We start from the raw sequence: 27,642 nt of genomic DNA on the forward strand, positions 1-27,642 counted from the left end.
CAAGTGTCTCCTACACTTGTCAATATACTCCGGAGTCTTAGACCACGACGGGTCCGTACATAAACAACCAACCACGTGGATAATTTTTTAGCACAAAGCGCCACACTCATGTGAAGTACGCGTACTTCCCTACTCTCATACTGTGGAGTACGCCCACTCCTACTAAAACAACATTTACCTGGCCTAATACACACAGATTTCACAATCACCTGCAAAAAGGCATAAGCTGAGCAAGCGCAAAAACCCTATACCACACATACTATGATGCCGAGAACATTCCCAACTCACTTAGGCAGGCTCCGAGATCCCAGGAAAGTCATGGTGAACTTAGAAACCCATCATACCTCTGATTTGCATTATCACAGAAAAACAACTTAAACAATGATTCTCTGTCCTAGGGCCCCAAAGGGCCAAACCGTCGCTCTGCTACCAGAACTGGTAACACGTCCTTTTATGTTAATTTATTACACATGAGGACTCGTTTTAGACCAATGAATCTTGTGACCCAGTTGAGAGACACCGTAGGACGAGATAGCTGATTAATATGTCAATCAATATATCAATAATGTCATCAATATTTATCACAACAATACACTTCACTTTGGTTAAAGACATTAATCAAAATTGGCGACGCAACCATGACCTTTCAGCCATGAATAACCACACCTTTAATAGAATTTTATGAACTTTATTCCCTATTTGTTACAATCTACGAGCAAAAGGGTTAATCTCAATACCAAGAAGCATAGTAGCATAGTCACGACGTGGCAACTGTGATAAGATTTCATTAACGTGAGAATCACAAATAGTAGAACATAACACGGCGTAAACAAAGATCAAGATAACAGAATTTTTGAACACACGTCAATTCAACATAGCATAATGTCAGTCGTTTGTCTATTTGCGTCAGTTTAAGTGAACCCCTGTCCTAACCACTGATTAGCATTAGCATGTTGGGCTTCATGCAAAACAATTTAGAACACCAATTTGGAAAAACATCTAACTATGGTCTCTAACAAAATGAGCAGTTGGTACCTAGAAAGGAAAAGCAAACAGACAAATTACAAATTGCATTGTCATAATTACCCTCCAAGGATTAAGTCAGCACTCAGGATCAGCCTTCGTCTTCAGGGCATCAGTCAGAACGCCATCAATCAGGACTCAACTAAAGGACATAGGGGACACTTCCCTCATAAGGAGGAGAAGTGTAAGAATGGGCAGTCTATGGATGAGGATGGTTTTAATAAGTCTCAAGTCACCAAACAGAGTGACAGAGTTTCTGGATAAAATCAATAGCATTCCCTACCTAGTTCTAATGACCCTTCTGTGACATGGGTTTTTATCCCTTTTTCGTAGTACATTCCCCCAAAATTATATTGGACATTTACTATACCCCACTATCTTCAACCTATCCAATTTAACATTAGGTAATTCCAATTGTCACCCCACATTAGTTCATCACATTTTGATTGGTCTCCATAATTGACGTCTTCGGAGGTGGCACATCCGGAGTTTCTTCATCCTTTGGCATCTCTTGGCACGTCCTTTGGTCAGCAGTTTTCATCGTTCACCGGTCTAAGTGACCTTGTACATAACATTAATCTACACTTGTTTCAATATGTTTAAACATTTATTCCAAGGCACCAAAAAATGCGCCTGAGAACGGAATCACAGATACATTCATCTTCCAAGTTAGAAGAAAAAGAACATTTGCAGGGTCATGGCCCTTTGCGAGTCAGCACACAAGAAAAACAGAAAAAATGCATGTAATATGAGAGCTGAGCAACTAAACTGCAGCTCACGCTAACTTAAGGCTTACAAAGAATTTCAATACGTTTCATCAATACGAACGTTAATATAAGCTTAAATTGAATCTAACATAAACATTTTATTCATCATTATTAGTTTGCGTATACATTGGTGGCCATTTACCGTAGTCACAAATCAGATGCATGTTTAAGCAAATTCGCTATTATTACAGTTTCTATGCAATATCGTCACACATTAATATAGATATTCTATTCCAATATAGGTTATATAAATCTACGCTCTCTCAAAGGGTTTGCCAACTTTCTGACTGTGCCATTGTTTTTTACTGTTGTTGGATAACATTTGTCAAAAGACAAACATAGTTTGCTGATGCTGAACAGCATAAGCAAAAAATGAAGATGCCCAGCGTGATGAGGTGTAAATGCATATTTGTTATGACTCTGCTGTGGTCCCAGAATGTTGATGTATATGCACCACCCATACAAACATGTCTATCATGACTCTGTGGCTATTTTTTAGTTTTAATTTACCATTCCAAAATGGCGGACATCCGTGTTGGTGCATTACATAAAAAAGTGTGCAAATGTCTGCTTAGAGAAAGGAGCATGCCAGTAGCAAATTGCAGCTTTGGGCCCCTCCTAAAAAGTAAAAAGAAATTGAATTAAAAAAATACAGACAAAGAGGGATAGGGGTGCAACACATAGCCCCAGAAGGAGGGTATAAAAAAAAAAACTGAGCATCAAGGGGAGGAGCACAAATCTAGCTGTCTAGTTGCGGAGAAACACAGTGGTGGGGGCAGGGATGGGATGGGGGAAGCAGCACAAAAAGGAGACAGAGGGAGAGCAAGAAAACACATACACTCCCATGGAGCGCTGAAAGCAGAACAAAAAAGTAGTTATTTCATTGTAATTGTAAGCAGCAGAAGGACACAAGTCACCTAGTCAAAAGGATGGTGAAGCAGCTGAGCTTCAAGGCAGGGATGGGACAAACACAAGAGGAGAAGACAAAGCAGTAGCAGCTGGTGAATTTCAAAACTGGTGGGCAGCAAATTTTAGATATGACTGTAATGCGCATGCGCAGCAAGTAAGCCCAAAATGAAAATAGAGGGGATGGGAGTTCTTTCCTGCAAGAAAAAGTTAAAGAAAATTATTCAAATGGTTGATTTTACATCATACATTTGCAACAAATCTTTGGAAAAAGAGTAGATGGAAATGGGGCACTTTACCACCCAAGTGTAAAAGGATCATCACAAGCAAGCCAAAAAATACCCCAGACTTAACTGGTCTGTTTGCAAACTGTCCAACCACCTCCAAGCCAAGCACCCATACCCACCCATGAAAATAGGCACCCAAGGTATATCCTACCTGTAACAACGCTCTGCTTTTCACTGTATAGGTCAATCAGAGCCACGAAAAAGATGGCACTGTACATAACAAATACTGCAAAAAATAAGATGGCAAAAGATAGATCCATCCATAGCATTTCACCTTTGCACTTTTGGAATTAGCCATACAAGTAAAAATAGGATTTAAGGTACCAGGCTCTTTTTTTTTGCAGTTGCATAAAGCACAAGCTCACCCCAAAGGTATTGGAAGGCTTTACATGAGCACCGGTGACATTACAGAAGGAAACATTAGTTTTTGTATTTTATGCATGGAGAGAATAAGGGCCAGATTTATACTTTTTGACGTAAAACTGCACCAATGCAGTTTTGTGTCAAAAAGTTTAGCGCTGTCTAGTGCCATTTCTTAACGCCACCTGTGTGTCATATTTATACTTTGAAGCTGGGTGGTGCTAAGAAGACGTTAGAATCATTTTTCCTGACGCTAACCATTGCGCGTTGTCGTAATGGAAAATGACGTTAACGCAGGAAAAATGATTCTTATTCACTTTACAACATATAAACACGTCGCAAAATGGAAATGCTAAATTTTTGCCCACAATAGCGTCAAAAAGCGATACAAACGGAGCAAAATTGTGCAAAGAAGAGGCAAAATAGATTCACAAAGCCAGGGGAGACCCCAGGGAGACCACAGACAACCAGGAACCAGCCAGGAGGACACAGAGAAGACCCAGGGGAGAGACAAGAAGAGGAAGTGTTGCTTCAGGGCAGAGGAACATGAAATACTGGTGAGAGAGGTGATGGAGCACCATCATCAACTCTTCATCACCTCTAAATTGCCAATTCGAAGGAGAGAGAGGCAATTTGCCAACAGATTGTGAACAAGATTAACAGTGTGGCAGAGGTCAGGAGAACTGTCACTGAGTGCAAGAAACGCTGGCATGACTGCAAGCGGAGGAGAAAGGAGAAAATGGCAAGGAACAGGAAGACAGCACTGCAAACCAGAGGTTGGAGTCCAGCACCACCGGAGGACCTGGACAAGATGGAGGAGATGGTTGCAGACATCATCCCGGAGGAAACGTCACTGGTATCGCAGGACAGGACAGCGCAGACTACCAGGAAACAACACATATGCAGGGTAAGTTGCATGGGGGACCAAAATGCCTAAATGTCAAGTGCAAGAAATGGGACGCAAAATACCTACTACACAATGCATGTCAGCCCTACAAATGAGGCAGTGGAAAGGGCAAAGAGGCAGGGCATGGGGCTCCCTGCACTGCACATGCCAGGTGCATGGGCTGTGCAGGGGCACAGCACAACACAACGCCAACAACCTTTGAATGGGGATACACCATCATGCCAAGGCTGGTGGAAATGCTGAAGCAGACCAGGAGGGTAAGGTAGAACGTAAAACTGGTCTGGTGTCACAGGACAGCTGATATTGTCGGGATGTAAACTAGAGGACATTGCCCGGTCTCAGGCCATTGGCTCAAGTGGCATTCCCCACTGACAACATTTGCCACAACTACCTGTGCTGTGTGCGCTGGTCAATTAGGAAATGACAGTTAGGTGCCCATGAAACAAACACACTTGAAATGAGGGTTCAGTATCACTACGTGCTCAATCCCCTTCACTCCCTATCCAAGTGAACTCCTGTCAACTGGTCATGGCCATAGAGTCAATAATCATCAGGCACTGTCAAATACATAATGATGTACACAGACGTAATCTCATACCCATGCTGGCCATCCCTGGGTTTACCCCTGTGCCTGTGTCACAATAGCTGCAATGTCACAATGCAACATCTCAGGTATCATAGTGCTAAGACAACTGCATTGAGGGGGAGGACATATGTGTGTAGGAAGGAAAACACACCCGCACAGTCACAAGAGGAAACAGAACTCTGCCAGGCCCATCAGTGCAATGCAATGTAGCACACATACGCAAACATCAACATGAGAACCTACCAATGGTAACACGTGCATTGTCTCATGGAAATGCCATGCATGGTGTGGCTCTAGAACTCAGCACCGCATAGGTGTATGTGAAAAATGAAAGACTGGGACAGGGCCATATTGTCATGTGTGGTGCTGTGGCATCAGCACACCAACAATCATAGCAAAGCCTCACCATGCAAATGGAAGCAGAGGGAGGGTTGATGAGGACAAGAAGGTGGCAAGCCACAATTTGGACAGAACCCACACCTAGAAGATGTGACACAGACAATTGCCCAAACTGCCCTTCACTACATGTGACATGCAGATGGGGCATAGGGCTGAGAGACTGCAAACATTAATGACAGGAACAATGCATGGGAACCAAGATGATAATGTACTACCAATAGGAAGTCAGTGACATCACATTACAACTGGCACAACACAAACACACTAATTGTACAATATCTCATTGCAGAGGACGATGTCTCTCCTGTGGATTTGCCTGTCCTGGACTACCCTGATTAACTGGATGATCAGCTGACAACCATCAGCCAGGAATCCCTCCAAGATGTCCTGGGGACCCTTCAGACACCACCTCCAGTCACAAGGAGGCGCATACATGTAGCAGCCATGCCAGAGGACTCACCCACCACCCCAATAGAACGACCTGCCAGCTCAAACACAGCTGAGGACTCTGATGACATAGGGACCACCTTTGAGAGGACAGTAGTGGGAGTACAGCGGGAGCTGGCCAAGGAGATGCCAGTGGGGATGCAAACTATGGCAGCCAGCCTTGAGGGGATGTGCATGATAACGTCAGCTGAAAAGACAGCAGCCAAACAACTCACAGAATCCCTACTGCATGGACTCCAACAGTGTGTCAGGGACCCAACCACTGCAGTGAGGGAGTTTCCACAACACCTGCCCTCCAAATCTTGCAGCTGCATGCATGACAACAAGCAGGACTCCATGCATCGGGAACTGGCCTCCCTCAGGGCAGACATGGCTACCTACCACAGGGATGTTGCTGCAATACTCAATAATCGGCAGCTCCTCCTTGCTGTAGTGATGCCATATGTAGTTTGACATATGGCAGCTGCCGGGAATTTGGTGTCCACTTCTCCAATCACTGAAGTGTGTGTGGCCCCCTCAAGCCCACAACCACCACCATCAAGGGCAGAGGAGACGACACACACATCAGAGGATGAAGATGTGGAACAGATCATATTCACCCGTATGAGTACCCGGTAGCACCAGCCCATGCCACATGGGCAGTGATTTCCCTTTGTCCTGTGCTTGACAACATGCCAGTGTTGCTACAGTTGGTGACATGCACTATGGGCTGCAATTGTCTCTCACTACTCCATTGGCAATTCATGTTCCCCTGCACTGAATGACACTTCACCTCAGCGTGTCCAATGACATGTCCCTCGACCTTGCACTTGTTACGTCGCAATAGAATGGTTTACACTAATGGGGGTCACAGACCTGGACTATGTAAATATTGCACTACAGCACTTTAAAATAAACCGCACCTACACAACCACTTTGTCTCTGTGTAATGTGACACATCTCCTTTGCTGGAGATTTGTGATGCGTGTAACATGTCTATGGTCACAGAGTGTCAATACAAGAGTACAGAAATAATGTGGGCAGATATCTATGCACAAGGGATCTACAAGATAAACGTCAATGCTGGCTACATCCCCTACAGGCAACTCACCCTGTATTTGACATTTGCTTTAAAACATACATAACTCACAAACTACATACAGCAGGAATGGCTGTGTAAGAGTGCTCGGCCAATAACGTCAGCTGGGAGTACAAGTAAAACACATTGGCGTGCAATTTGTATACTTGACCTCATCTAAAATTGGCACTACTCAGTTTAGCAGTGTTGACATGAACTTCAGGCTGCAGGCAGACGTCCCACAGTGCCCAACATCACAACACAGGATGTAAACAATTACAGCTTAAAAAGCACACCTACCTGTTCAATACATGGGAACACTAGTCACGTTTAGTGATGGGTACAATGAATGGCAGATGCATTGAGATTTAGATTTGTTGTAGCTGAGCTCAGTTGGAAGTGGGAATTGACATGTCAAGAGAGGGATGTGGATGCAGGACGGAACTCACAGACCAACAGACATTTGACACTGTACACTCATGCAAAGCATATGAGACATGCAGTAAGGGAGTACCTACATTTTTATTGCCTGTGTATGGATCTGAACTTAAAACTATGTAACACACCTATACTAACCTAATCTATCCTAACTACATAACCCACAACTGGCCCTAGCTACCCCATGCTAAGCTTAATTACCACATTTAACAACACACTCTAAACATTTGCCCCCCTCTTCCTTTATATGACGAGACACACGTGCATTGTCTCATGGAAATGCCATGCATGGTGTGGCTCTAGGTCTCAGCACCGCATAGGTGTATGTGAAAAATGAAAGACTGGGACAGGGCCATATTGTCATGTGTGGTGCTGTGGCATCAGCACACCAACCATCATTGCAAAGCCTCACCATGCAAATGGAAGCAGAGGGAGGGTTGATGAGGACAAGAAGGTGGCAAGCCACAATTTGGACAGAACCCACACCTAGAAGATGTGACACAGACAATTGCCCAAACTGCCCTTCACTACATGTGACATGCAGGTGGGGCATAGGGCTGAGAGACTGCAAACATTAATGACAGGAACAATGCATGGGAACCAAGATGACAATGTAGTACCAATAGGAAGTCAGTGACATCACATTACAACTGGCACAACACAAACACACTAATTGTACAATATCTCATTGCAGAGGATGATGTCTCTCCTGTGGATTTGCCTGTCCTGGACTACCCTGATGAACTGGATGATCAGCTGACAACCATCAGCCAGGAATCCCTCCAAGATGTCCTGGGGACCCTTCAGACACCACCTCCAGTCACAAGGAGGCGCATTCATGTAGCAGCCATGCCAGAGGACTCACCCACCACCCCAATAGAACGACCTGCCAGCTCAAACACAGCTGAGGACTCTGATGACACAGGGACCACCTTTGAGAGGACAGTCGTGGGAGTACAGTGGGAGCTGGCCAAGGATATGCCAGTGGGGATGCAAACTATGGCAGCCAGCCTTGAGGGGATGCGCATGTGCATGATAACGTCCGCTGAACAGACAGCAGCCAAACAACTCACAGAATCCCTACTGCATGGACTCCAACAGTGTGTCAGGGACCTAACCACTGCAGTGAGGGAGTTTCCACAACACCTGCCCTCCAAATCTTGCAGCTGCATGCATGACAACAAGCAGGACTCCATGCATCGGGAGCTGGCCTCCCTCATGTCAGACATGGCTACCTACCACAGGGATGTTGCTGCTATACTCAATAATCGGCAGCTCCTCCCTGCTGTAGTGATGCCATATGTAGTTTGACATATGGCAGCTGCCGGGAATTTGGCGTCCACTTCTCCAATCACTGAAGTGTGTGTGGCCCCCTCAAGCCCACAACCACCACCATCAAGGGCAGAGGAGACGACACACACATCAGAGGATGAAGATGTGGAACAGATCATATTCACCCGTAGGAGTACCCAGTAGCACCAGCCCATGCCACATGAGCAGTGATTTCCCTTTGTCCTGTGCTTGACAACATGCCAGTGTTGCTACAGTTGGTGACATACACCCTTCACCAACACACTGTTAACCTTTTCACTATGGGCAGCAATTGTCTCTCACTACTCCATTGGCAATTCATGTTCCCCTGCACTGAACAACACTTCACCTCAGCGTGTCCAATGACATGTCCCTCAACCTTGCAGTTGTGTTACGTCGCAATAGAATGGTTTACACTAATGGGGGTCACAGACCTGGACTATGTAAATATTGCACTACAGCACTTTAAAATAAACCGCACCTACACAACCACTTTGTTTCTGTGTAATATGACTGTTAGAAATGGGGTTTTTGGTTGGCAGTCAGGTTGCCCTCTGTCCAAGCAAAAACCCTCACTCTAGTCAGGGTAAGTCACACACAATCCAAAATCAGCCTGTGCTCACCCTCCGGTAGCTTGGCACGAGCAGTCAGGCTTAACTTAGAAGGCAATGTGTAAAGCATTTGTGCAATAAATCATACAACACCATAGCATAACACCACAAAAATACACCACACAGTGTTTAGAAAAATATATAATATTTATCTGGGTATCTTCAGGTCAAAACGATCAAAGTTGCAATACGAATTTGTAAAGATATCACTGAAAAGTGATAGAAAGTGTCTTAAGTCTTTAGAAAGTAAACAAAGTCTCTTTCAAACACAAAGTACCTGGTTTCTGGTGAAAAATCTCCTCAGAGGGCCACAGGAGAAGAGGTGCGTGGAAAACTGATGTGTGCGTCGATTTCTCCTCAGCACACACGGACTTGCGTCGTTATTTTCCACACGGGGAGTCGTGCGTCGTTTTCCGGTGCGCGGACAGTCTCTTACTGTGGTTTGCGGGGAGTACCAGATGTCTCGGGTCTGTGCGTGGATTTTCCTGCTTGTTTTCCGGCTGCGCGTCGTTCTGCGGGGCTGCGCGTCGAAGTTTCGATCTCACGGCAGGCGTCGCGTCGATTTCTCCTGCGGAGTCGGGCGGCGTTGTCCTTGCGAGGCCGTGCGTCAAAGTTTTGATCTCACGGCAGGCGTCACGTCGATTTCTCCTGGGAAGTCGGGTGGCGTTGTCCTTGCGAGGCCGTGCGTCAAAGTTTCGATCTCACGGCAGGCGTCGCGTCGATTTCTCCTGCGGAGTCGGGCGGCGTTGTCCTTGCGAGGCCGTGCGTCAAAGTTTTGATCTCACGGCAGGCGTCACGTCGATTTCTCCCGGGAAGTCGGGCGGCGTTGTCCTTGCGAGGCCGTGCGTCAAAGTTTCGGTCGTCCCGAAGACGTCGCGTCGATCAGCGTCGGTGTGCGGCGTTTTTCTTGCCGCGGAACAAGCTGTGCGTCGAAAACTTCGGCGCACGGAGCGTCCAAGAGAAAGAGAGAAGTCTTTTTGGTCCTGAGACTTCAGGGAACAGGAGGCAAGCTCTATACAAGCCCTTGGAGAGCACTTTTACAGCCAGACAAGAGTTCAGCAAGGCAGCAGGCGAACAGCAAGGCAGCAGTCCTTTGTAGAAAAGCAGACAGGTGAGTCCTTTGAGCAGCCAGGCAGTTCTTCTTGGCAGGATGTAGTTTCTGGTTCAGGTTTCTTCTCCAGCAAGTGTCTGATGAGGTAGGGCAGAGGCCCTGTTTTATACCCAAATGTGCCTTTGAAGTGGGGGAGACTTCAAAGAGTGGCTAAGAAGTGCACCAGGTCCCCTTTCAGTTCAATCCTGTCTGCCAGGGTCCCAGTAGGGGGTGTGGCAGTCCTTTGTGTGAGAGTAGGCCCTCCACCCTCCCAGCCCAGGAAGACCCATTCAAAATGCAGATGTATGCAAGTGAGGTTGAGTACCCTGTGTTTGGGATGTGTCTGAGTGAATGCACCAGGAGCTGTCAACCAAGCCCAGCCAGACGTGGATTGTAAGGCACAGAAGGATTTAAGTGCAAAGAAATGCTCACTTTCTAAAAGTGGCACTTCTAGAATAGTAATATTAAATCCGACTTCACCAGTCAGCAGGATTTTGTATTACCATTCTGGCCATACTAAATATGACCTTCCTGCTCCTTTCAGATCAGCAGCTGCCACTTCAACAGTGTATGAGGGCAGCCCCAATGTTAGCCTATGAAGGGAGCAGGCCTCACAGTATTGTAAAAACGAATTTAGGAGTTTTACACTACCAGGACATATAACTACACAGGTACATGTCCTGCCTTTTACCTACACAGCACCCTGCTCTAGGGGTTACCTAGGGCACACATTAAGGGTGACTTATATGTAGAAAAAGGGGAGTTCTAGGCTTGGCAAGTACTGTTAAATGCCAAGTCGAGGTGGCAGTGAAACTGCACACACAGGCCTTGCAATGGCAGGCCTGAGATAATGAAAAGGGGCTGCTTAAGTGGGTGGCACAACCAGTGCTACTGGCCCACTAGTAGCATTTAATTTACCAGCCCTATGCACATAAAGTGCACCTTACTAGGGACTTATAAGTAAATTAATAGTCCAATCAGGTATGATTCAAGGTTACCATGTTTTAAGGGAGAGAGCATATGCACTTTAGCACTGGTTAGCAGTGGTAAAGTGCGCAGAGTCTAAAAACCAGCAAAAATGAGGTCAGAAAAAGAAAAGGAGGAAGGCAAAAAGTTTGGGGATGACCCTGTCAAAAAGCCAGGTCCAACATGACCCCCTCCCAGCCTAAAGCCAGGGTAGACTAATCAACACTTTGATGGACTTCCCTGCTTAAGGCGATAGAACATGGACAATGGCCCACTACTGCAGGGGCACTCGCCAGTTCTACGCCTTTCTGAACTCAGTGAGGCTTCTTTGTCTATACTCTCTGGGGCCACTGATCTGGCCCATGGGGAACCCTTCTCATCACCTGAGGACCCCATCTGTACAGCTCCTAACTTTAATTTGCTTACAGATGCATCCCAGTATGCAGACAGTATCACCATGACCAACAAAGTGATGTGGCCCATTCCATTCCTTGGGTCTGACTTCTGTCCCCAACCCAGGGAAAACTCTGCCCACAAGGACAGAAACCAACAGATGCCACTGACAGCTGTCAGTGTTATGAGCCAGGCCCCTGACCATCCACTGCTAGGTGGAGACCCTGAGGGGGGCCGTTGGCTGAGCTTCTCCTCCAACCGGGGGGCTGGTAGGGAGCTCCCAAGGGATTCCTGTAGCATCCCAGAATGGGGGGTAGTAACCCCAGGGGTCTTGCACCCCTTCTCCACTCTCACCAGGCCAGGGGTGGGTCCCTGATACTGGTCCCTCAGCCCAGGGTCTGTACTCTGAGGCTGAACAGAGGACAGGGGTGAGTCCTTCCTCCCCGTGCCTCCCCATCGGGGCTTACATACCCTCCTCTGGGGAGTGGTACTGCCAGACATCTGAACTGCTAGGGCACCCTTGGGGGTTGGCCCTCTCAGCTTTCCTGACACTAAGGGAAACTCATTCCCCAGAATGCAGTCAATGGGCAGCTGGGGACTAACTATGACCCGCCTCTGGGTCACCTCCCCACCCCACTCTAGGGACACCCGGGCCATGGGGCGGAAGAAATCTTCCCCAATGGCTGGAGTCACTCTACACACCTGCCCGGTGTACTGCTCTGGTGACACTAGTCTCTCCACAATCATGGTAAGACTAGCCCCTGTGTCTCTCAGAGCGGTGACTGGGATCCCATTCACTCCCACCTGGTGGAAGTGACGGCTCCCACCCTCAGGGATCACCAGTTTACCCTCTGAGTCCACCTCCCAACTAAAGGAGATGAAGGCATGGTCTACGACCTGCCCCTGGGGACTACATTCCCCTAAGGCCACATGGGCCACCCCTGTAGAGGTCCCAATATTGGGTGAGTTCTTTGGACAGACAGAGTCCCCCTTCCTGTGTCCTATCTGGGAACACTCAAAGCAGCGGGGTTGGGAATGGGATGCTTTGGGCCACTGCCCACCAGAACCCCCACCCTGTTTCTCAGATAGGGTATGGGAACCCTTTCTTCCCCCCTTACTCTGGGACTCGTCTGGGTCATTTCTAACCTCCCCCTCACTTTGTTGGGGGAACCGGAACTGGCCTTCTCAGGGTCACTCCCAGATACCTTTTTGGACACTCTGGTGCCTGCCCAGAGGTCCGCCTCCTCAGCAAGCTTCCTGGGATCAGTCAGCTTACTATCTACCAAGTGCTGGCGCAACTCTGTAAAAGTAGTATTAAGCATATGCTCTCTCAGAATCAAGTCATATAACCCTTTATAGTCATTTACTTTGTTGCCCCGCACCCATCCATTTAGTGCCTTACTGGAAAAGTCAAAGAAATCTACCCATGTTTGTGTGTGTTGTTTTGTGCTGTCCCTGAACCTCTGACGGTATCCCTCAGGGGTCAGCCCAAACTTGGCAAGTAAAGTGGCTTTCTGAAGTGGGTATGTGTTTTGATCAGGTTGATCCAATGTGAGAAGTGTGTCCCTCCCCAAAGGCGGCACATAACCCCACATAGCTACCCCCCATTGCCCTTCAGGAACCTCAGGAGCCCTTAGTGCAACTTCATAAGCAGCTAACCATTTATCTATGTCATCTCCCACCACAAAACTGGGCACCACATTTTTGGGTATACGAACCTTCTTTTCTCCAGCAGGTCCTGTCTGTATGCTGCCACCATTATTGCTGGATTCAGACTGTCTCGCCTTGATCTCCAGCTCCTTGAGACTCAGTTGATGAGCCAACAATAGTTTCTTTTCAGCCAAAGCTCTTTCAGCTTCCACCTGTTTGGCTGCTCTTTCAGCTTCTGCTTGTTTGGCTGCTCTTTCAGCTTCTGCTTGTTTGGCTGTTCTTTCAGCTTCAATCTGTTTGGCTGCTCTTTCAGCCTCAGCTTGTTTGGCTTCTCTCTCTGCCCTTATCTCCTCCTGTTGAGCCTCAATTTTCAGTTTTGCCATTTGCAATTGGAACTCCCTTTCCTCTCTCCTTTCCTCTGCGGTCAGGCTTTGCATAGAGACACTGCTCCCTGGTCTGGAAGGGGGCACAATTGCAGTGGTAACACCATCCACAGATAGTGAAAATTCCTCTGAGGTGCCATTTTCTGGCTCCTCTTCCTCATCATCCTCTAAATGGGCTTCTGCCCAGGCTCTCAGCGCCACTTGAAAGTCCTCCGTTCTGGAGGCCCCTTGGGTGGGTACCCTCAGTGCCCTGCAGAATCCCCTTAGTTGTTTGACCGTATATGTATCCAAATGGACTAGGTCAAAGTCCCCTGTCTGAGACCCAGTCAGAGACATGTTGAGTGAGGATTTAGTTTTTGAAAATTGTCAGGAAAAAAAAACGGATTTGAAAAAAGAGAAAAAAAAAACAAGTTGACCTTCAACTGTGGGTAGGTAGTGAAATACTTAGCTACTGTATGGCACTGCACAAATACAAGTCCTATCCTCACCGCTGATCACCAATGTTAGAAATGGAGTTTTTGGTTGGCAGTCAGGTTGCCCTCTGTCCAAGCAAGAACCCTCACTCTAGTCAGGGTAAGTCACACACAATCCAAAATCAGCCTGTGCTCACCCTCCGGTAGCTTGGCACGAGCAGTCAGGCTTAACTTAGAAGGCAATGTGTAAAGCATTTGTGCAATAAATCATACAACACCATAGCATAACACCACAAAAATACACCACACAGTGTATAGAAAAATATATAATATTTATCTGGGTATCTTCAGGTCAAAACGATCAAAGTTTCAATACGAATTTGTAAAGATATCACTGAAAAGTGATAGAAAGTGTCTTAAGTCTTTAGAAAGTAAACAAAGTCTCTTTCAAACACAAAGTACCTGGTTTCTGGTGAAAAATCTCCTCAGAGGGCCACAGGAGAAGATGTGCGTGGAAAACTGGTGTGTGCGTCGATTTCTCCTCAGCACACACAGACTTGCGTCGTTATTTTCCACGCGGGGAGTCGTGCGTCGTTTTCCGGCGCGCGGACAGTCTCTTACTGTGGTTTGCGGGGAGTACCAGATGTCCCGGGTCTGTGCGTGGATTTTCCTGCTTGTTTTCTGGCTGCGCGTCGTTCTGCGGGGCTGCGCGTCGAAGTTTCGATCTCACGGCAGGCGTCGCGTCGATTTCTCCTGCGGAGTCGGGCGGCGTTGTCCTTGCGAGGCCGTGCGTCAAAGTTTTGATCTCACGGCAGGCGTCGCGTCGATTTCTCCTGGGAAGTCAGGCGGCGTTGTCCTTGCGAGGCCGTGCGTCTAAGTTTCAATCTCACGGCAGGCGTCGCGTCGATTTCTCCTGCGGAGTCGGGCGGTGTTGTCCTTGCGAGGCCGTGCGTCAAAGTTTTGATCTCACGGCAGGCGTCGCGTCGATTTCTCCCGGGAAGTCGGGCGGCGTTGTCCTTGCGAGGCCGTGCGTCAAAGTTTCGGTCGTCCCGAAGACGTCGCGTCGATCAGCGTCGGTGTGCGGCGTTTTTCTTGCCGCGGAACAAGCTGTGCGTCGAAAACTTCGGCGCACGGAGCGTCCAAGAGAAAGAGAGAAGTCTTTTTGGTCCTGAGACTTCAGGGAACAGGAGGCAAGCTCTATCCAAGCCCTTGGAGAGCACTTTTACAGCCAGACAAGAGTTCAGCAAGGCAGCAGGCGAACAGCAAGGCAGCAGTCCTTTGTAGAAAAGCAGACAGGTGAGTCCTTTGAGCAGCCAGGCAGTTCTTCTTGGCAGGATGTAGTTTCTGGTTCAGGTTTCTTCTCCAGCAAGTGACTGATGAGGTAGGGCAGAGGCCCTGTTTTATACCCAAATGTGCCTTTGAAGTGGGGGAGACTTCAAAGAGTGGCTAAGAAGTGCACCAGGTCCCCTTTCAGTTCAATCCTGTCTGCCAGGGTCCCAGTAGGGGGTGTGGCAGTCCTTTGTGTGAGAGTAGGCCCTCCACCCTCCCAGCCCAGGAAGACCCATTCAAAATGCAGATGTATGCAAGTGAGGCTGAGTACCCTGTGTTTGGGGTGTGTCTGAGTGAATGCACCGGGAGCTGTCAACCAAGCCCAGCCAGACGTGGATTGTAGGGCACAGAAGGATTTAAGTGCAAAGAAATGCTCACTTTCTAAAAGTGGCACTTCTAGAATAGTAATATTAAATCCGACTTCACCAGTCAGCAGGATTTTGTATTACCATTCTGGCCATACTAAATATGACCTTCCTGCTCCTTTCAGATCAGCAGCTGCCACTTCAACAGTGTATGAGGGCAGCCCCAATGTTAGCCTATGAAGGGAGCAGGCCTCACAGTATTGTAAAAACGAATTTAGGAGTTTTACACTACCAGGATATATAACTACACAGGTACATGTCCTGCCTTTTACCTACACAGCACCCTGCTCTAGGGGTTACCTAGGGCACACATTAAGGATGACTTATATGTAGAAAAAGGGGAGTTCTAGGCTTGGCAAGTACTGTTAAATGCCAAGTCGAGGTGGCAGTGAAACTGCACACACAGGCCTTGCAATGGCAGGCCTGAGATAATGAAAAGGGGCTGCTTAAGTGGGTGGCACAACCAGTGCTACTGGCCCACTAGTAGCATTTAATTTACCAGCCCTATGCACATAAAGTGCACCTTACTAGGGACTTATAAGTAAATTAATAGTCCAATCAGGTATGATTCAAGGTTACCATGTTTTAAGGGAGAGAGCATATGCACTTTAGCACTGGTTAGCAGTGGTAAAGTGCGCAGAGTCTAAAAACCAGCAAAAATGAGGTCAGAAAAAGAAAAGGAGGAAGGCAAAAAGTTTGGGGATGACCCTGTCAAAAAGCCAGGTCCAACATGACCCCCTCCCAGCCTAAAGCCAGGGTAGACTAATCAACACTCTGATGGACTTCCCTGCTTAAGGCGATAGAACATGGACAATGGCCCACTACTGCAGGGGCACTCGCCAGTTCTACGCCTTTCTGAACTCAGTGAGGCTTCTTTGTCTATACTCTCTGGGGCCACTGATCTGGCCCATGGGGAACCCTTCTCATCACCTGAGGACCCCATCTGTACAGCTCCTAACTTTAATTTGCTTACAGATGCATCCCAGTATGCAGACAGTATCACCATGGCCAACAAAGTGATGTGGCCCATTCCATTCCTTGGGTCTGACTTCTGTCCCCAACCCAGGGAAAACTCTGCCCACAAGGACAGAAACCAACAGATGCCACTGACAGCTGTCAGTGTTATGAGCCAGGCCCCTGACCATCCACTGCTAGGTGGAGACCCTGAGGGGGGCCGTTGGCTGAGCTTCTCCTCCAACCGGGGGGCTGGTAGGGAGCTCCCAAGGGATTCCTGTAGCATCCCAGAATGGGGGGTAGTAACCCCAGGGGTCTTGCACCCCTTCTCCACTCTCGCCAGGCCAGGGGTGGGTCCCTGATACTGGTCCCTCAGCCCAGGGTCTGTACTCTGAGGCTGAACAGAGGACAGGGGTGAGTCCTTCCTCCCCGTGCCTCCCCATCAGGGCTTACATACCCTCCTCTGGGGAGTGGTAGTGCCAGACATCTGAACTGCTAGGGCACCCTTGGGGGTTGGCCCTCTCAGCTCTCCTGACACTAAGGGAAACTCATTCCCCAGAATGCAGTCAATGGGCAGCTGGGGACTAACTATGACCCGCCTCTGGGTCACCTCCCCACCCCACTCTAGGGACACCCGGGCCATGGGGCGGAAGAAATCTTCCCCAATGGCTGGAGTCACTCTACACACCTGTCCGGTGTACTGCTCTGGTGACACTAGTCTCTCCACAATCATGGTAAGACTAGCCCCTGTGTCTCTCAGAGCGGTGACTGGGATCCCATTCACTCCCACCTGGTGGAAGTGACGGCTCCCACCCTCAGGGATCACCAGTTTACCCTCTGAGTCCACCTCCCAACTAAAGGAGATGAAGGCATGGTCTACGACCTGCCCCTGGGGACTACATTCCCCTAAGGCCACATGGGCCACCCCTGTAGAGGTCCCAATATTGGGTGAGTTCTTTGGACAGACAGAGTCCCCCTTCCTGTGTCCTATCTGGGAACACTCAAAGCAGCGGGGTTGGGAATGGGATGCTTTGGGCCACTGCCCACCAGAACCCCCACCCTGTTTCTCAGATGGGGTATGGGAACCCTTTCTTCCCCCCTTACTCTGGGACTCGTCTGGGTCATTTCTAACCTCCCCCTCACTTTGTTGGGGGGAACCGGAACTGCCCTTCTCGGGGTCACTCCCAGATACATTTTTGGACACTCTGGTGCCTGCCCAGAGGTCCGCCTCCTCAGCAAGCTTCCTGGGATCAGTCAGCTTACTATCTACCAAGTGCTGGCGCAACTCTGTAAAAGTAGTATTAAGCATATGCTCTCTCAGAATCAAGTCATATAACCCTTTATAGTCATTTACTTTGTTGCCCCACACCCATCCATTTAGTGCCTTACTGGAAAAGTCAAAGAAATCTACCCATGTTTGTGTGTGTTGTTTGGTGCTGTCCCTGAACCTCTGACGGTATCCCTCAGGGGTCAGCCCAAACTTGGCAAGTAAAGTGGCTTTCTGAAGTGGGTATGTGTTTTGATCGGGTTGATCCAATGTGAGAAGTGTGCCCCTCCCCAAAGGCGGCACATAACCCCACATAGCTACCCCCCATTGCCCTTCAGGAACCTCATGAGCCCTTAGTGCAACTTCATAAGCAGCTAACCATTTATCTATGTCATCTCCCACCACAAAACTGGGCACCACATTTTTGGGTATACGAACCTTCTTTTCTCCAGCAGGTCCTGTCTGTATGCTGCCACCATTATTGCTGGATTCAGACTGTCTCGCCTTGATCTCCAGCTCCTTGAGACTCAGTTCATGAGCCAACAATAGTTTCTTTTCAGCCAAAGCTCTTTCAGCTTCCACCTGTTTGGCTGCTCTTTCAGCTTCTGCTTGTTTGGCTGCTCTTTCAGCTTCTGCTTGTTTGGCTGTTCTTTCAGCTTCAATCTGTTTGGCTGCTCTTTCAGCCTCAGCTTGTTTGGCTTCTCTCTCTGCCCTTCTCTCCTCCTGTTGAGCCTCAATTTTCAGTTTTGCCATTTGCAATTGGAACTCCCTTTCCTCTCTCCTTTCCTCTGCGGTCAGGCTTTGCATAGAGACACTGCTCCCTGGTCTGGAAGGGGGCACAATTGCAGTGGTAACACCATCCACAGATAGTGAAAATTCCTCTGAGGTGCTATTTTCTGGCTCCTCTTCCTCATCATCCTCTAAATGGGCTTCTGCCCAGGCCCTCAGCGCCACTTGAAAGTCCTCCTTTCTGGAGGCCCCTTGGGTGGGTACCCTCAGTGCCCTGCAGAATCCCCTTAGTTGTTTGACCGTATATGTATCCAACTGGACTAGGTCAAAGTCCCCTGTCTGAGACCCAGTCAGAGACATGTTGAGTGAGGATTTATTTTTTGAAAATTGTCAGGAAAAAAAAACGGATTTGAAAAAAGAGAAAAAAAAAACAAGTTGACCTTCAACTGTGGGTAGGTAGTGAAATACTTAGCTACTGTATGTCACTGCACAAATACAAGTCCTATCCTCACCGCTGATCACCAATGTTAGAAATGGAGTTTTTGGTTGGCAGTCAGGTTGCCCTCTGTCCAAGCAAGAACCCTCACTCTAGTCAGGGTAAGTCACACACAATCCAAAATCAGCCTGTGCTCACCCTCCGGTAGCTTGGCACGAGCAGTCAGGCTTAACTTAGAAGGCAATGTGTAAAGCATTTGTGCAATAAATCATACAACACCATAGCATAACACCACAAAAATACACCACACAGTGTTTAGAAAAATATATAATATTTATCTGGGTATCTTCAGGTCAAAACGATCAAAGTTGCAATACGAATTTGTAAAGATATCACTGAAAAGTGATAGAAAGTGTCTTAAGTCTTTAGAAAGTAAACAAAGTCTCTTTCAAACACAAAGTACCTGGTTTCTGGTGAAAAATCTCCTCAGAGGGCCACAGGAGAAGAGGTGCGTGGAAAACTGATGTGTGCGTCGATTTCTCCTCAGCACACACGGACTTGCGTCGTTATTTTCCACACGGGGAGTCGTGCGTCGTTTTCCGGTGCGCGGACAGTCTCTTACTGTGGTTTGCGGGGAGTACCAGATGTCTCGGGTCTGTGCGTGGATTTTCCTGCTTGTTTTCCGGCTGCGCGTCGTTCTGCGGGGCTGCGCGTCGAAGTTTCGATCTCACGGCAGGCGTCGCGTCGATTTCTCCTGCGGAGTCGGGCGGCGTTGTCCTTGCGAGGCCGTGCGTCAAAGTTTTGATCTCACGGCAGGCGTCGCGTCGATTTCTCCTGGGAAGTCGGGCGGCGTTGTCCTTGCGAGGCCGTGCGTCAAAGTTTCGATCTCACGGCAGGCGTCGCGTCGATTTCTCCTGCGGAGTCGGGCGGCGTTGTCCTTGCGAGGCCGTGCGTCAAAGTTTTGATCTCACGGCAGGCGTCGCGTCGATTTCTCCCGGGAAGTCTGGCGGCGTTGTCCTTGCGAGGCCGTGCGTCAAAGTTTCGGTCGTCCCGAAGACGTCGCGTCGATCAGCGTCGGTGAGCGGCGTTTTTCTTGCCGCGGAACAAGCTGTGCGTCGAAAACTTCGGCGCACGGAGCGTCCAAGAGAAAGAGAGAAGTCTTTTTGGTCCTGAGACTTCAGGGAACAGGAGGCAAGCTCTATCCAAGCCCTTGGAGAGCCCTTTTACAGTCAGACAAGAGTTCAGCAAGGCAGCAGGCCAACAGCAAGGCAGCAGTCCTTTGTAGAAAAGCAGACAGGTGAGTCCTTTGAGCAGCCAGGCAGTTCTTCTTGGCAGGATGTAGTTTCTGGTTCAGGTTTCTTCTCCAGCAAGTGTCTGATGAGGTAGGGCAGAGGCCCTGTTTTATACCCAAATGTGCCTTTGAAGTGGGGGAGACTTCAAAGAGTGGCTAAGAAGTGCACCAGGTCCCCTTTCAGTTCAATCCTGTCTGCCAGGGTCCCAGTAGGGGGTGTGGCAGTCCTTTGTGTGAGAGTAGGCCCTCCACCCTCCCAGCCCAGGAAGACCCATTCAAAATGCAGATGTATGCAAGTGAGGCTGAGTACCCTGTGTTTGGGGTGTGTCTGAGTGAATGCACCAGGAGCTGTCAACCAAGCCCAGCCAGACGTGGATTGTAAGGCACAGAAGGATTTAAGTGCAAAGAAATGCTCACTTTCTAAAAGTGGCACTTCTAGAATAGTAATATTAAATCCGACTTCACCAGTCAGCAGGATTTTGTATTACCATTCTGGCCATACTAAATATGACCTTCCTGCTCCTTTCAGATCAGCAGCTGCCACTTCAACAGTGTATGAGGGCAGCCCCAATGTTAGCCTATGAAGGGAGCAGGCCTCACAGTATTGTAAAAACGAATTTAGGAGTTTTACACTACCAGGACATATAACTACACAGGTACATGTCCTGCCTTTTACCTACACAGCACCCTGCTCTAGGGGTTACCTAGGGCACACATTAAGGGTGACTTATATGTAGAAAAAGGGGAGTTCTAGGCTTGGCAAGTACTGTTAATTGCCAAGTTGAGGTGGCAGTGAAACTGCACACACAGGCCTTGCAATGGCAGGCCTGAGATAGTGAAATGGGGCTGCTTAAGTGGGTGGCACAACCAGTGCTACTGGCCCACTAGTAGCATTTAATTTACCAGCCCTATGCACATAAAGTGCACCTTACTAGGGACTTATAAGTAAATTAATAGTCCAATCAGGTATGATTCAAGGTTACCATGTTTTAAGGGAGGGAGCATATGCACTTTAGCACTGGTTAGCAGTGGTAAAGTGCGCAGAGTCTAAAAACCAGCAAAAATGAGGTCAGAAAAAGAAAAGGAGGAAGGCAAAAAGTTTGGGGATGACCCTGTCAAAAAGCCAGGTCCAACAGTGACACATCTACTTTGCTGGATATTTGTGATGGGTGTAACATGTCTATGGTCACAGAGTGTCAATACAATAGTTCAGAAATAATGTGGGCAGATATCTATGCACAAGATAAACGTCAATGCTGGCTACATCCCGTACAGGTAACTCACTGTGTATTTGACATTTGCTTTAAAACATACATAACTCACCCACTACATACAGCAGGAATGGCTGTGTAAGAGTGCTCGGCCAATAACGTCAGCTGGGAGTACAAGTAAAACACATTGGCGTGAAATTTGTATACTTGACCTCATCTAAAATTGGCACTACTCAGTTTAGCAGTGTTGACATGAACTTCAGGCTGCAGGCAGACGTCCCACAGTGCCCAACATCACAACACAGGATCTAAACAATTACAGCTTAAAAAGCACACCTACCTGTCCAATACATGGGAACACTAGTCACGTTGAGTGATGGGTACAATGAATGGCAGATGCATTGAGATTTAGATTTGTTGTAGCTGAGCTCAGTTGGCAGTGGGAATTGACATGTCGAGAGAGGGATGTGGATGCAGGACGGAACTCACAGACCAACAGACATTTGACACTGTACACTCATGCAAAGCATATGAGACATGCAGTAAGGGAGTACCTACATTTTTATTGCCTGTGTATGGATCTGAACTTAAAACTATGTAACACACCTATACTAACCTAATCTATCCTAACTACATTACCCACAACTGGCCATAGCTACCCCATGCTAAGCTTACTTACCACATTTAACAACACACTCTAAACATTTGCCCCCCTCTTCCTTTATATTACGAGACACATGTGCATTGTCTCATGGAAATGCCATGCATGGTGTGGCTCTAGGTCTCAGCACCGCATAGGTGTATGTGAAAAATGAAAGACTGGGACAGGGCCATATTGTCATGTGTGGTGCTGTGGCATCAGCACACCAACCATCATTGCAAAGCCTCACCATGCAAATGGAAGCAGAGGGAGGGTTGATGAGGACAAGAAGGTGGCAAGCCACAATTTGGACAGAACCCACACCTATAAGATGTGACACAGACAATTGCCCAAACTGCCCTTCACTACATGTGACATGCAGGTGGGGCATAGGGCTGAGAGACTGCAAACATTAATGACAGGAACAATGCATGGGAACCAAGATGACAATGTACTACCAATAGGAAGTCAGTGACATCACATTACAACTGGCACAACACAAACACACTAATTGTACAATATCTCATTGCAGAGGATGATGTCTCTCCTGTGGATTTGCCTGTCCTGGACTACCCTGATGAACTGGATGATCAGCTGACAACCATCAGCCGGGAATCCCTCCAAGATGTCCTGGGGACCCTTCAGACACCACCTCCAGTCACAAGGAGGCGCATACATGTAGCAGCCATGCCAGAGGACTCACCCACCACCCCAATAGAACGGCCTACCAGCTCAAACACAGCTGAGGACTCTGATGACACAGGGACCACCTTTGAGAGGACAGTCGTGGGAGTACAGTGGGAGCTGGCCAAGGAGATGCCAGTGGGGATGCAAACTATGGCAGCCAGCCTTGAGGGGATGCGCATGTGCATGATAACGTCCGCTGAACAGACAGCAGCCAAACAACTCACAGAATCCCTACTGCATGGACTCCAACAGTGTGTCAGGGACCTAACCACTGCAGTGAGGGAGTTTCCACAACACCTGCCCTCCAAATCTTGCAGCTGCATGCATGACAACAAGCAGGACTCCATGCATCGGGAGCTGGCCTCCCTCAGGGCAGACATGGCTACCTACCACAGGGATGTTGCTGCAATACTCAATAATCGTCAGCTCCTCCCTGCTGTAGTGATGCCATACGTAGTTTGACATATGGCAGCTGCCGGGAATTTGGTGTCCACTTCTCCAATCACTGAAGTGTGTGTGGCCCCCTCAAGCCCACAACCACCACCATCAAGGGCAGAGGAGACGACACACACATCAGAGGATGAAGATGTGGAACAGATCATATTCACCCGTAGGAGTACCCAGTAGCACCAGCCCATGCCACATGAGCAGTGATTTCCCTTTGTCCTGTGCTTGACAACATGCCAGTGTTGCTACAGTTGGTGACATGCACCCTTCACCAACACACTGTTAACCTTTTCACTATGGGCTGCAATTGTCTCTCACTACTCCATTGGCAATTCATGTTCCCCTGCACTGAACGACACTTCACCTCAGTGTGTCCAATGACATGTCCCTCAACCTTGCACTTGTGTTACGTCGCAATAGAATGGTTTACACTAATGGGGGTCACAGACCTGGACTATGTAAATATTGCACTACAGCACTTTAAAATAAACCGCACCTACACAACCACTTTGTTTCTGTGTAATGTGACACATCTACTTTGCTGGAGATTTGTGATGCGTGTAACATGTCTATGGTCACAGAGTGTCAATACAAGAGTACAGAAATAATGTGGGCAGATATCTATGCACAAGGTATCTACAAGATAAACGTCAATGCTGGCTACATCCCCTACAGGTAACTCACTGTGTATTTGACATTTGCTTTAAAACATACATAACTCACCCACTACATACAGCAGGAATGGCTGTGTAAGAGTGCTCGGCCAATAACGTCAGCTGGGAGTACAAGTAAAACACATTGGCGTGAAATTTGTATACTTGACCTCATCTAAAATTGGCACTACTCAGTTTAGCAGTGTTGACATGAACTTCAGGCTGCAGGCAGACGTCCCACAGTGCCCAACCTCACAACACAGGATCTAAATAATTACAGCTTAAAAAGCACACCTACCTGTCCAATACATGGGAACACTAGTCACGTTGAGTGATGGCTACAATGAATGGCAGATGCATTGAGATTTAGATTTGTTGTAGCTGAGCTCAGTTGGCAGTGGGAATTGACATGTCGAGAGAGGGATGTGGATGCAGGACGGAACTCACAGACCAACAGACATTTGACACTGTACACTCATGCAAAGCATATGAGACATGCAGTAAGGGAGTACCTACATTTTTATTGCCTGTGTATGGATCTGAACTTAAAACTATGTAACACACCTATACTAACCTAATCTATCCTAACTACATTACCCACAACTGGCCCTAGCTACCCCATGCTAAGCTTACTGTCAAAGCCCAGCTCACCTGAGTTCTTGTTCAGTTCTGATGGAGGTTGAAGACAATCCGACCCCACCCTGAAACTGCTTGTTCCAGCACACTAGTTTTTAAAACAGTGCACTAAGAACAGAAGCTCAAGGGAAGGGGGGAAGTGGATAAAATAAAAAAAGAGAGACAACACCGTTCTTGCGTTTCCACTGTTGAAGTGCTGCACAAATCTGCGGCCCTTTCTGACTTCTGTAGAAACTGGTGCCTAATGAAACATAAACAAAGAACAGATAAGTGCAACCTATTCCTAAATGGGTTCCTGACTATCCCTTTATTTATTAGAAATTCTCTTCTAAAAGTACCTCTTGGATCCTGGTCTCTAGTTTCCAGGTTTGGAATGTGTTACTGCTCTGGGATGTGTTTTCTATTACTGTAAAACTTTTTTCCCATATTTCCAGAATCTTTTATAAAACAAATACTGTACTTTTACATCAAAATACAGCATGTAATTTGTGCAAGTCCTTGATTTACTGTTTGCCTTGCTGTTAATGGTTTCCACTGTTCGATTCTTAAAAGTTCCATGAGAAAAAACAATGTTTGCTTCACAAAGTTCTGCAAAATATTCTTGTAACAAAGAGTTTGAATCACAACGTTCGTGGAAGGTATTTCGTTTCAAATTGTCTATACACGAATCCAGAAATTGTTGTCAAAGTTCTTTCAGGTAATAAAAGGTTTTGCACTTACTTGTTGCTGGCAAGAGATACTGATCAGTCTAACCTTGTCTTCTTTCTCTTTTGCAGGTTACTCATAGGAGAGAGGCTGAAGCAAGGAGGAACCGGAAACCGGAAGAAGGAAGAGCCATAAGCTGCGCCCATTGAAGTCAATGAAAGTCTGTAAAGAGCAGGAGTGCCAGCGCCGAGGGATCTGTTCTCAGGTAAGCGGGAGGTAGACGAGCACAAGCACTGGGTGAGGCTCGGGGGATGCCTTTTATAGACAGGGCTGGGTGTGGTTTCAAGGGCTGGGTGTGGTCCTCACATGCTGCACATGTTCTTGGAAGGTGTGCAGAGCTGTGTGTGGTTTGAAGAGCTGGGTGTGGTTCTCACATGCTGCACATGTTCTTGAAAGGTGTGCAGAGTTTCAGTTATTATGCAAATGAGTTGGATTAACACATGGCCTAGGGAGGAGTGTTTTAAAGAAGCCTTGGTAAAAGCAAGGCCCAATGTGTAAACAAAACAGCACATTAAACAACATACACAGAAGCCTGGGGGGGGGGGGAAGGTGAGATAACAAGAAAGGCTTTCAATAGTAAGTTTAAAAGGGAGCTATTACAGAACCCACTAGTGCAGTGAGAGGGGACATGCTCTTTGCTGTGTACAAACCCTAACACTTACTTACCACATTTAACAACACACTCTAAACATTTGCCCCCCTCTTCCTTTATATGACGAGACACATGCAGGACAACATATACTAACCTATACTAGCTACTACTGAACAAATATATATATTTTATTTATTTACATTTTTTTTATATACACAAAAGCCCCAACATTAACTCCCACCCACAAACTAACATGTAATAATAAGAAAAACCACCCCCTAAACCTTCTTATCCTATCTAAACAACTACCCTACTCTAACCTATCACTAAACCGTTTAAACCCACTTCAAAACAGCATGAGGAATGAGGAGGGAGGTGACTGAACTATGGGTGAGGGGAGGCAAGAGTTCACAGGTTGGCCCCCCTCGGTGTATTTTTGATGGCCTTCAGTCTCCTTGTGTTCCTGTCAACATCTTTCTGTATGCAGTCCAGCTTTTTGAGGAACTTTTTCATGTCCCTCCGGAGCTCCCCTATTACCGACCTGTCCATTGCAGCAGGCGTGGTGGGCTGTGGTGCTGAGGTTGATGGTGCAGCAGGTGGGGCAGATGTGACGGTGTTGGCTGCGGGCACCTCTGTAGGTGTGGTGCTGGCTACGCTCTTTGTGGCCAATGCGGGTCTCCCTTGGGTGAAAGCCCGCCATTCCCCTGTGGCTCGCCATCTTTGATAGCATCGTGCCATCTATCTTGCGGACTCAACATCCAAGATGTGGAGATATCACGCTGCCCGCTTTTGGAAAGCCCTGATTTCCGCAACATCCATGTTGGCGGCTGCAAAAATGAGACAGGCAACCATCAGTGTCGTCATTGTGTGATGCATGTACAGGTGATAATCCAACACTCTGCCTCGATTTGCACATGCAGTCCGAATCACAGTCCAGATAATACAATGTCCCTAATGAATGTAATGGCAACGCTGCCTACCCATCATGTCATTTACACCACAGCAAAGCACAACAAGAGTTGGACCAAATAAAGTAATCTGTGTATTTATTTAGTGCAGTGTGTCACAATGCAAAGGCAGCAACTACTTCACATGGGCCAGGCCCACTAATCTTTATCATCTGAGTCAACTTCAAAGCATACAAGACCAGTGACTGGTAGATGTAATTGGCAGGATGGTATGCAGTTGCTAATCATAAGGGGTCAGTGTTGTTTGGGACACATGCATGCTTGAATGTGATAGCTGTTATCTACACAATGACCATCACATCTACCTACAAATATGTTGTTCTCCTACCCCTCTGCCTCAGGGGTAAAGGGCATGCAATACATCACCACAACTGTCGAGGACAACCACGAAGGCATGTCCACTTATACGTGGATTTAGTGAGTGGAACATATGTAAGGAGGGCTGCCACCTAGGAATAATGTATCCATAGGTCATTCACATCTATATTCATGTGTCCAGTTGTGGACAACCATCAACACCTGATCTACCAACACAATGCCCAAAACACCCACATTGATGCCAGCCCACGTCTAGCCTTGACCTGCATGCACGCCTATTACATATCACATAAGTATCACGTAAATTGAGTACAACATATGGGGCTAGATGCTGGGGGACAGTTACCCATACAGTCCTACATGTACATTACAATACAGGGATACACAATATTGGGTGGAAAACTGATGCATCTCTGTGTT

Source organism: Pleurodeles waltl, chromosome 4_1, assembly GCF_031143425.1.
Source record: "Pleurodeles waltl isolate 20211129_DDA chromosome 4_1, aPleWal1.hap1.20221129, whole genome shotgun sequence".
NCBI lineage: Eukaryota > Metazoa > Chordata > Amphibia > Caudata > Salamandridae > Pleurodeles > Pleurodeles waltl.